At 39.7% G+C, this 12035-nt stretch overlaps 1 long non-coding RNA gene and 3 pseudogenes across 1 annotated transcript; all 4 read right to left on the minus strand.

The window, feature by feature from the left end:
* Positions 1-45: 45 nt before the first annotated feature.
* On the minus strand, positions 46-793 carry LOC132066411 (aquaporin TIP1-3-like; annotated as a pseudogene).
* Positions 794-3908: 3115 nt separating this feature from the next.
* LOC132067001 (uncharacterized) lies at positions 3909-4344 on the minus strand. The gene is made up of 2 exons (XR_009416984.1): positions 4210-4344; positions 3909-3973 (listed from the first exon to the last, which is right to left on the minus strand). It is a non-coding gene; the product is annotated as an uncharacterized LOC132067001 (long non-coding RNA).
* A 3797-nt stretch (positions 4345-8141) lies between these two features.
* On the minus strand, positions 8142-9007 carry LOC132067002 (probable aquaporin TIP1-2; annotated as a pseudogene).
* A 2209-nt stretch (positions 9008-11216) lies between these two features.
* On the minus strand, positions 11217-11772 carry LOC132066412 (aquaporin TIP1-3-like; annotated as a pseudogene).
* Positions 11773-12035: the final 263 nt, after the last annotated feature.

Here is a 12035-nt window from a genome sequence, read left to right on the forward strand (position 1 = left end):
TGAATCTCCTTCAATGAAGTTGGCTCTGCAGATGCTAGTAGGGAGCTACTCGTGATTAGTGTTCTTGGGAATGTAGATGGTTTCATAGACCAAAGAAGCAATGGCAGCACCAACGAATGTACCGAGCCAGTAAACCCAATGGTTGTTCCATGTCCAACTAACCACCGACCAAAGGGCGCGGCGGGGGTTCATTCTTTGCACCATAAAAGGCACCACCGGATAAAATGTTGGCACCAACAATGAAACCAATTGCAATTGGGGCAATGATCACACTCGAGTTACTCCTCTTGGGGTCAATTGAAGTTGCATAAACAGTGTAAACAAGAACAAATGTTGTCACAATCTCAAAACCAATCGCGTTTCGTGGTGTTGGAGCGAATGGAGATACTTCTACACTAACAACAGAATACTTAAGGAGCAAGCATGCCACGACAGATCCAAATAATTGAGCAATCCAATACAAAACGAACATAAGGTAATGTGACCTCCCACAAATGCACCAAATGAGACAGCTGGGTTTACATGACCTCCAAATATGTTTGTCGCCACTGAAACTACTGCGACTAGAGCAAATGCATGGTTTATCGCCGCCGCTCGTCAACCTGGATGATGCGGCAAAGCCTTCAGCGGCAAAAACATAAATAAGCATGGAAATAAATTCAGCTAAGGCAGCCTTCAGGGTATCAGGATGGGTAGCCTCTTTTAAATTTCCAATGACAATTCTTGAAATCAGCATGTTCTTTTTCTTGAAGATGAAAAGGTTTATGAGTTAATTAGCTGCTACTTAGTACTCTTTCGTTCTAGTTCATGTTTGCTTTCTTTCTAAATAGGCCTATTTATATATAGTGGATGGACTTAATAAGAGCATGAATGAGTAGACTAAACTGTTAGGAAACACCCTTCACATTTTCAAAGACAACACTGCGAAATCAATCGTAATCACGTATTGATGTATGAAAGTCATTATATACAAAGTAGGTATCTCCTATCGAATGATACTAGGCTAAATTATAGGACCGATTACAATACATAAGGAAGAGAATATTTACAATATTTACGTGTACTATTACATAGTCTATCACACCCCGGATCGAAGCGGGGAGGTTGTCGTACGCTTAGATTGTCCCTGAAATCATCAAAGAGCACGCGCGGAAGACCTTTAGTGAAGATATACGCGATCTGGTAACGGGACGGGACGTGAAGAACACGAACTTCTCCACGGGCAACTTTCTCACGTACGAAATGTATGTCCATCTCAATATGTTTAGTGCGTTGGTGCTGAACTGGATTACCTGATAGGTATATGGCACTAACATTATCACAATAAACCAATGTAGCTGTCCGGATGGGACAACGGAGCTCCAAAAGAAGGTTGCGAAGCCAACAGGACTCAGAGACGACATTAGCGACACCACGGTATTCGGCCTCGGCACTCGACTTAGATATAGTAGGTTGCCGTTTGGATGACCATGAGAGGAGGTTATCGCCAAGGAAGACACAGTAACCAGATGTGGATCGGCGAGTGTCTGGACAACCATCCCAATCGCGCATACGTATAAGAGACAAGAGAGAGCGATGGAGGATTTGTACGGATGGAGACCAAACTCGGTAATAGTACCTTGAATGTATCGGACTATGCGTTTAAGAGCACGCGTATGTGCAACCTTAGGATCGTGCGTGAAGGCATACTTGTTGAACCGCGTAGGAGATGTACGGTCTTGTGAATGTAAGGTCGCGCCGGCCAACTTACGATATTGGGTGGGATCATCGCAAGGAGGCCCGGCCGTGGCACCAAGTTTGGCTTTGGTGTCGACCGGTGTCTGACTTGGCTTACAGGCAGTCATGCCCGCACGCTCTATAATATCTGCTGCATAATTTTTCTGAGAGAGAAACATGCCGTGTGAAGTCGGGTAACGACGATACCCAGAAAATAGCTTAGAGGGCCCAAATCCTTCATAGCAAATTCGGCACTAAGCAGAGACATGATGGATTTTCTGAGAGCATCTGAGGAAGCTGTGAGAATAATATCATCAACATATAGCAGAATGTAAGCAATGTCAGAACCTCGACAATAAATAAAGAGAGAGTGATCAGATCGGCTATGTGAAAAACTAATAGTGGAGACATAGTCTGCAAAGCGTTGGAACCATGCACGGGGAGCTTGCTTAAGTCCGTACAACGATTTCTTCAAGAGAACGGACATGATGGGGATGCTTTGGATCCTTAAACCCAATAGGCTGATGCATATAAACGGTCTCATTAAGATTACCGTGTAGGAAAGCATTCTTGACGTCCAACCGATGAATGGGCCAAGAGTGTGCAAGTGCAATGCTCAAGACAATATCTTTCGGCGCGAATAGTAGCCGGTTTGACAACCGGACTGAAAGTCTCATCGCGGTCAACTCCAACTCCTATGTATACGACATTGAGACACTGCCATCACAGACAAGACGGGCTTTGTGCCTCTCAAAAGAACCATCAGATTTCTTTTTATGACGAAAAATCCACATAGAACGAATAAGATTCACATCAGTGGGACGTGGAACCAACTCCCACGTCTTATTATTAATTAGAGCATTATATTCATCAACCATGGCGACTTTCCAATTGTGGTCATTTAGAGCAACGACGATTTCGTGGGATAGGCGAGATGGAGAGAGTCTTTGGAAGTATTTAAGTTGAACGGTTGTTTGGGCTTAAAAATCCCATGTTGGCTTCTAGTGACCATGCGGGTGGGGGGCCGGGGCGATTACGGGTGGGCGGTGGGGGGTAGGGGCTGGCGAGGTGGCGGCGGGTGGGGTTGGACCGCGGGCGGTGGGGGGGGGGGGGGGGGGACGGTGGGCCCCACGGGGGCCACGCGGTGGCCACGGTGCGGGGGGGGGGGGGCTGGACCGAGGGAACGACGGGTGGAGTAGGCTATGACAGAAAATGCAGGGTATATGGAGAAATCCCATGGTCCAAAAAATCATAAGAAGTTGGGGTTGGGGAGTGCAATTTGGAGAAGGGAAATTGAGTTTCTTCAAAGATGACATGCCGTGAGATGATGATTTTGTTGGTGGATAAATCATAACATTTATATCCTCTATGATTCAACGGATAGCCCAAAAAGACACACGGGGTGGATCTTGCTTGTAACTTATGAATAGTTGTAGATGGGAAAAGTGGATAGCATAGACACCCAAAAACCTTGAGAGATGAGAATAGGAGGGGGTTCGTTGATAGAGAACTTGCGTCAGTGATTTATACCCAAGGACTTTGGTGGGAAGTACATTAAGGAGGTATGTGGCCATTTGGAGAGCATGATGCCAAAAAGAGGGAGGGACGGAGGAGTGGACAAGAAGAGTGCGCACTATGTTGTTAATGGATTTAATTTTTCTTTCCGCTTTGCCGTTTTGAGGAGAGGTATGGGGCAAGAAAATCGAAAATTTAAACCATTTGAGGCGCAAAAAGATTGAAAATGCCCATTGGCGAACTCCCGCCCATTATCACATTGAATGTTTTTAATGTCTCTTTCGAATTGAGTCCGTATTAATGCCTTAAAAGATAGAAAAGTGGAATAGACTTGGGACTTGTTAGAGATTGGAAAAGTCCAAAGAAAATTACTATAATCATCAAGAAAGAAAACATAATAGCGGTGCCCATTAGAACTTGAAACAGGAGATGTCCATAAATCACTATGAATGATGTCAAACGGCATAGTAGTAAATGACAATGAATCATAAAATGGCAATTTAACATGTTTCCCCAAAGGACAAGAGGTGCAAAAAGAAGTTCGGGCCCTATTACATTCAATTAAGGCATTACTACGAAGAGAACTAAGAATAGCATTTCCCGGATGGCCGAGTCGGGAATGCCACAAGCTAGGTGATGCGGCAATGAAGGTGGATGGTGGAGTGGCCCATTCTGTGGCATTGATAGGATACAATTCCCCGGTGCTCTCACATCTCATTAGGCGGCTCCCCGTCGGTAAATCCTTCACAGAAAACCCAAGAGGATCAAACTCAACAGAAACATTATTGTCCTTAGTGAATTTACGTACGGAAATAAGGTTTTTGATGAGTTTTGGAGCATGCAAGACATTTCGGAGACGTAATCGAGGATTAGGTGGGGGAAGGGATGTATGACCATAGCCTCGAATTGGAATAGTGCTACCATTACCAACAATGATTCCTGAATTATTGCTCAAATTAAAATAAGACGTGAGAGTACCTGAGTTGGCAGTCATGTGGGAAGTCGCTCCGGTGTCCATGTACCAATTATCATCCGGTTGATGCATGGACAGAGTGTGCATGGCTGCCTCCACGTCTGTCGGAGTGTACCTAGAATTGGTCGGAACATGCATGGAATAGGTTTTTGATGAGTTTTGGAGCGCCGAGGTCGTGGACCCGCACCGAGAATGCCGCCGCTCGGCCGCGGCCGTGGTGGGACGGCGCTGCGACCGTCTCGTCGGATACGGGCAGTGGGGGCATTGGCCATCGCCGGGGCGGCCGGAGCAGCATGGAATAGGCAGGTAGATGGTAGCCCTGTGGCCGGTGGGATATCCGTCGCCCACCGGCCTTCCGTCTTGGTCCGCCGCCGCGGCCGAGTTTCCCGCGGTTGTTGTTGTTATTGTTACCCTTTCCCTTGTTCCTGTTAGAATTCCTGCCACGATTATTATCACGACGGTTAGTTGAATTATTGTTGCCGCCAGGTGGCGGGGAGGGAGTATCATTATCAACAAGTAGAGCCGCGGGATTGGAATCGCGGGCACGTTCCTTGGCTGCTGCGTCTTCGAGCTTGAGTCTGGAGCACACTTCAGAGAAAGAGGGCAACACATCCTTCTGTTGGATGGTGGTGACAAAGTGTGCATATGTCTCCGGTAAGCCGGCGAGGAGGCGCACAAGACCAGACGTTGGTCGGACACCGGCGACCCCACGTTGGCAAGCTGATCCGCGAGAGACTTGAGCCTATTATAATAGGCCATAACCGAGCCGAAGTCGGCCATTTTTGTGGTGGTGAATTCAGTTTCAAGGTACGCTGCCCTTGAGTGCTTGTTATCTTGGAAAAGTTGAGCAACTCGATTCCAAGCCTTCTCTGCAACATCATCCGCCACGAGAATAGAGGTAAGAATATCATGGGAGACGGTGGCGTATATCCATTGAAGGACCACCGCATCTAGCCGTTTCCGGAGCGGAAGGTTAGCGCCTTTGTTGCGTTACGCGGTGAGTGTGTCAGTTGGTGGTATGATGTGTTCAAGTACGGAGTGGACGCGGGCTAGAACTTTGAATAGTGTCGCCCATTCGTGATAATGGCCGGTTTCCATGTCTAGAGTGATTGGGATTAAAGATTTCACATTCGTGACGGTTAAAACAGAATGAAAATTTTTGTTGTCAGCCATTGAAGAGAGAAGATGGAGGAGGAAGGGGTGGCGGCTACGGTTAGGGTTAGGAGAGAGAGAGAAGTGGACGGCTGGGGTTTGGGATGCTAGGGTTTTTGGGAGAAACCTAGTCTGATACCATGTAGGAAATCAATCCGTGTCCTGTATTGATGTATGAAAGTCATTATATACAAAGTAGGTATCTCCTATCAGAATGATACTAGGCTAAATTATAAGACCTGATTACAATACATAAGGAAGAGAATATTTACAATATTTACGTGTACTATTACATAGTCTATCACACTCCATTTCTGACGAATAAAAATAATTGGGAATTAATAAGGCAACATTTCAATATTGTTGACTTAATTAGTTGTGCTGCATAAGCATTTCATTCCCACGTTCTTTAAAAAAATGGTTTTGTAGTCTTATCTAAACTATAGTAACCAACTACGACTTCATTAAACTAATGCTGCACATGCATTTCATTTTACTATACATTTTAATTTGGCTTTCCTACTGAAGGGGAGAAGATATATTCTTGAAAAGTTCAGCATTTCATGCATGGTGGAATTGACTTAGTAGCACTGCTTGAAACAGAGGCCTTACTTTCTTACCAACAAATCAGTGGAAAATTCGTGTGAAAACATGATTTTTTTTCCACCTCATTTCCACCGAATAAGCTCTCTGAAAAAAAGCATGTTGGGAAATAGGTTCTCTTTGAAATGCTGGAAACTTCATGATTTTTCGTGTGAAAACACTACTATTTTTTTTTTTCATTTCTAACTAATGCAATCAAAATTTAAGTGGGAATAGCCACTGAACATTTTTTAGTGAGAAATTTCAGTGGGAAAATTGACGTTCGGCGTAAAATGCATAAATTTAGTCATTGTTTGCCTCACATTTTAGTACTTTTAATCATCTTTTGATATTAACTATAATGAATTGGGCTTAATATTATATTTTTATTATGTAGGAATAAAGCGGTGTGAAAGATGAAGAGATTTGGAGCAAAATTGAATAAAAAATAAAATAAATAAATAAAAGAAGGAACAAGAGGGGATATTTGGAGCAAAATATGGGAAAAATTCAACCTCCTCTCTACCAGTTGGTATATTATTATATGCCAGCAAATCGTGGCTAACGTTTATCATATTTCACAAAGGTAACTGGAGTATTTAAGTAAGTATTTTTTTATTTTTGTGCATCAGAAATAGCTAAATAATAAATAGTAGTAATAACTAAAACTACTCAGTTCCACCATCTTCAAGTATTTTGTCATAAGTTGATCTAATACGACAAACATTATGAAAACACAACACAAATGGGATCGTCACTGAAGCTACACAGAAATATACAAACTGGAACAAATAATTCTGAAACGATATATGTTGGTTACTTGGTTTGCCTTTTTCTGTTATATTTCTGAAATCATATGCTTATTTAATATCATCATGTTGTAGAGCAAAAGTACTGTGGTAGCTGGTGATATGAAAGATATGCAATCACTTTGAAACAATTAGGTGGGATGGCCATATTTTGGACCGCTTATTAATAATCATTCAATATTTGAAATGTTATAAGGAAACAACCACAATTTTTTACGAGGGAAAATATTTGGACAAAAATACCCCTAACTAAATTACAAAAAGACTACAGAAACAATATTAGTTCAAGCTTATGAATTGTGCCTAGAGTTTGAAATGTGCAACTCAAATTCTGGAAATAACTCGTGGAGTCTGAATATTTATTAGTTTGAACTCTATAATAATTTTTGGAGCGAGTTTGTATTCCCCTCATTTAGTTTCCAAAGCAAAACCTCTTCTCGATTAGATGTTACCAAAACTTCAAAATCTTTTAAGATAAATATTGTGATGGATGCTTAGAGCTTGAAGCATTACTATCATTAATTTTTGTTAGCTATGAGCAATTTAATGGATTGGCGAGGAAGTTTGTAGACAATTCTAGTTTTTTGTTGATCTGAAATGAAATGTGGACTAGATGATTATAGTCGACGGAGAAAATGACATGTCAACAAGTTATTGAATAGTTGTTATGTTTTAGAAGCATCTTCTTATTTTAGTTATTCTATTAAAAATTTAATATAATAGTGACAATTTAGTTAAAAAAAACTAATACAAAACAAACCTTCGCTTGGAATATCTAAATTATTGTTAAATCAAATTTATGAAACCTTCGCTGACGATGAAAACCATTCAATAATAAACTTTGGTATTTGGATGTAACTTTTTTCAATAAAAATGTAAAGATTTTTAATCACACCATAAAGCACTTAAGAGAATCTGTAGATATGCTTTCTTTTGTTGGTCAAAGCGGTAGTTTATAGATATTTTACCTTTTCATAATGAAAGTAGTACCTTAGATCTTGTACAATAAATCAATTAAATCACAAAGAACCTAATGCCCTTGATGCAAATAAGTAAAGGTTTTACGGGAAAAAAGGAATTGTATATATGTATGTAATAGATATTACTTATTGCATTCGAATATACTAAATTAATCAAATTCAAAGAAATACCCTTCGTAGCTATATCCAGAGAGAAGTGACAAGGGAATAGTTTTTTTTTCTTTCTGAAATGAGAAATATGATCTAACAATATTTTCTACAAGAGATATATTTCTCATTAATTTACGAGAGTTATCACATAAGACTTAAGAGTCTTAATAGGAAGAAATGAAAAATATAAAAGAATGTCATACCTAGGATTAAGAGCCTATGACCTAAAAGAATATTGTACCCCCTTTACCACCATATTTTGAAACTTCTCGTATGTCAAGGATATTTAACAACTTATATATGTATAAAAAAAAAATTGTTTTTAGCTTTTTAGCATGGTATCAGTTTTTGACGAAGGGAATCAATTGAATCTCCTTCAATGAAGTTGGCTCTGCGGATGCTAATAGGTAGCTTCTCGTGATCAGTGTTCTTGGGAATGAAGATGATTTCATAGACCAAAGAAGCAATTGCAGCACCGACGAATGTACCGAGCCAATAAACCCAGTGGTTGTTCCATGTCCAGCTAACCATTGCTTGACCAAAGGCGCATGGATTCATTGCTGCACCGTAAAAAGCACCACCGGACAAGATGTTGGCACCAACAATGAAACCAATTGCAACTGGGCAATTATGACACTCGAGTTACACCTCTTGGGGTCAATTTTAGTTGCATAAACAGTGTAAACAAGAACAAATGTCGTCACTATCTCACAAAGAACTGCGTTCCGTGGTGTTGGAGCGAATGGAGATACTACCGCACCAACCACAGAATACTTGAGGAGCAAGCAAGCCACAACAAATCCAAGCAATTGAGCAATCCAATACAAAATAGTCCTACATAAGGTTATGTGACCTCCCACAAAGGCACCAAACGTGACAGCAGGATTTACATGACCTCCAGATATGTTTGTCGCCACTGAAACTACTGCAACTAGCGCAAATGCATGGTTTATCGCCGCCGCAATAAGCTGGGATTGCAAATTGCCGCTCGTCAACCGGGATGATGCGGCAAAGCCTTCAGCGGCAAAAACATAAATAAGCATGGAAATGAATTCAGCTAAGGCAGCCTTGAGGGTATCTGGATGGGTAGCCTCTTTCAAATTTCCAATGAAAGTTTTTGAAATCGGCATGTTCTTTTTCTTGAAGATGAAAAGGTTTATGAATTAATTAGCTGCTAGTACTCTTTAATTTCGTTCTAGCTCTGTTTGCTTTCTTTCCAAATAGGCCTCTAACCTCTTTATATATATAGTGGACTAAATAAGAGCACGCTTGAGTAACTGTAGACTGAACAATATAGTATTCTGTTGGAAAACACCCTAGGGCAGCACTCCATTTCTGACGAATAAAAATACTAATAGGGAATAATAAGGCAACATTTCAATATTGTTGACTTAGTGGTGCGCACAAGCATTTCAATCCAAGTGCTATTAAAAATATGATTTTGTAATCTATCTAAAGTATAATAACCAACTATTTCTTCATTAAACTAATGCTACACATGCATTTCATTTTACTGTATATTTTAATTTGGCTTTGCTACTGAAGGGAAGAATTTATATTTATTCTTGACAAGTTCAGCATTTCATGTATCATGGAATTTACCTCGTAGGTTCTACGTATTCAGTGCTCATTTAATTTCTACCTTTTTTCTATTTCAGTAAGGTAATATTTTTTTTTAATTTTTGGTTCAACTAACTAAAACTACTCACTTCCACCATCTTCAAGTACTTTATTATAAGTTGCTCTAATACGACAAACATTATGAAAACACAATAAACACGAGATCACTGAAGTAACGCAATATATGTATTATACTGAAACAAATAATTCTGAAACGATATACTGGATTGCCCTTTTTTATTTGTTATATTTTTGAAACGATATGCCTATTTATATTATCCACCTTATTAAAGTGTGCTTGAGTTTGAACTTTGTAATGTAATAGGGAAATAGCTAGGCATTTTTTACACAGAAAAATGTTTGGACAAAAACACCCCGAACTAAAACACTGAAGAACTATGGGGCGATTGTTGGGTTCCAAACTCTATAAATTGTGCCTAGATTTTGAAATGTGCAGCTCAAACTCTAGGATTTTGAACTCCTGGAACTATTAATCTGGAGCGAGTTTTTGTTCACTGCACTTAGTTTCCAAAGCAAAACATCTTCTTACCAGATCTTGCCTAGCAGAAGAAGAAGACATAAAAATATATGCAAAGCCTTTTTCAATTTACTTTACACAAGAATGAGTACATTTTTATACATCGAAGTCCTAGACTAATCAGTGGCGGATCCAGGATTTTCATTCAGGATGTTCGAAAAAAAAAAAAAGGAAGCTAAATATACACTGTAATTTTTTTGCCGAGGGTGTTCAAAAGTTAATATATGCACATAAACATAGAAAATTTACCCTATATATACACTGTAATTTTTTGCCGAAAGTGTTCGAGTGAACACCCTGGACTACACGTAGATCCGCCCCTGAGACTAATAGGCAAACAATGTTATTTCCCCAACGACTACTTTCTATTACTTCACGCGTCTGAGCTCTAAGCCAAAGGTGCCAACGAGCTTAGTTTTCGAAAGGGATTAATGAGAGCTAGAAGGAAGGCGGAGACTTGAAAGCTTCAAAAACCCATAAACAAGTTTTGTGATGGAATATCGAAATAAATTTTTAATTAAGTTTATGTAACCTTCGTTGACGATGAAAACCAGTCAATTATAAACTCCGATATTTGGAAGTAAATTAAGTATAAGGAGTTATAATCACACCATAGAGTGTTTATGAGAATCTGTCTGCTTTCGTTTGTTGGTTAAAGCAGTAATTTTTCCATATTTTCGCATTTCATAATGAAGGTAGAACCTTAGATTTTGTATAATAAATCAATTAAATCTCCAAGAACCTTACGCCCTTAAAGGAAATAAGTTAATTTAATGGTTATACGAGAAAAAAGAGTTGTATGTATGTTAAAAATATTGGCATCAAAACATACCAAATTAATCAGATGCCTTAAAAATTAACTTTCATATCTATATTTATCAAGCGAGAAGTAACAAGAGAATAGTTTTTTCTTTTTTCTAAAATGAGAATATGATTGAACAATATTATCTACCATAAATATAATTCTCATTTACAAGAGTTATCACAAAAGAGTCCTAATAGGACGAAACCCTAACAAGGGGGTTGAAAAAAATAAAAGAATGTCATACCTAGAATTAAAAGCCTATGACCTAAATGATTTTTGTACCCCGTTACCATCATATTTCAAACCTCTCATGTGTCTAGGAGATTCAACTTATACATGTACAATAAAAAAAATATTTTTAAGTTTTGGCATGTTATTAGTTTTTGACAGAGGGAATGAGGGATTCAATAGAATCTCCTTCATGTTCAGAGTTCTTGGCAATGAAGATGGTTTCATAGACCAAAGAAAAAATGGCAGCACCGACGAATGTACCGAGCCAGTAGATCCAGTGGTTGTTCCATTTCCAACTAACCATTGCTTGACCAAAAGGGGCAGCAGGATTCATTACTGCACCATGAAAAGCACCACTAGACAAGATGTTGGCACCAACAAACCATGTTGCAATTGGGGCAATGATCACACTCGAGTTACTCCTCTTTGGGTCAATTTTAGTTGCATAAACAGTGTAAACAAGACCAAATGTCATCACTATCTCAAAACAACTACGTTGCCTGGTGTTGGAGCGAATGACCATACTTTCACACCAACAACAAAATACTTGAGGAGCAAACAAGCCACGACAGATCCAAGCAATTGAGCAATCTAATACAAAACACTCCTACATAAGGTAATGTGTATGGACCTCCAGATATGTTTGTCGCTACTGAAACGACCACAACAAGAGCTAATGCATGTGAAAAAATGTATTTCATAATGATAGGTGATTTTACATTAATCTGTATTTGAAAAAATGTATTGGGCTGCAGAGTAGTGGTGGTACGGACCTCCGCAGGCCTCTCTGTAGCTGGTATTTCCGTATCCGACGTGAACTCTCTAAGTCCGGCTCCACTGGAGTAACGTTAGCGATGAGCCTTCGATCGGTAGTCGTAGTCATTTTGGTGTACTTTCTTTTCATAGTCATTGTCTGAAATACGTAATACACACAAGTTAGAAGAATTCCTGAAAGCATAGCTCT

Source organism: Lycium ferocissimum, chromosome 8, assembly GCF_029784015.1.
Source record: "Lycium ferocissimum isolate CSIRO_LF1 chromosome 8, AGI_CSIRO_Lferr_CH_V1, whole genome shotgun sequence".
Taxonomy (NCBI): Eukaryota; Viridiplantae; Streptophyta; class Magnoliopsida; order Solanales; family Solanaceae; genus Lycium; species Lycium ferocissimum.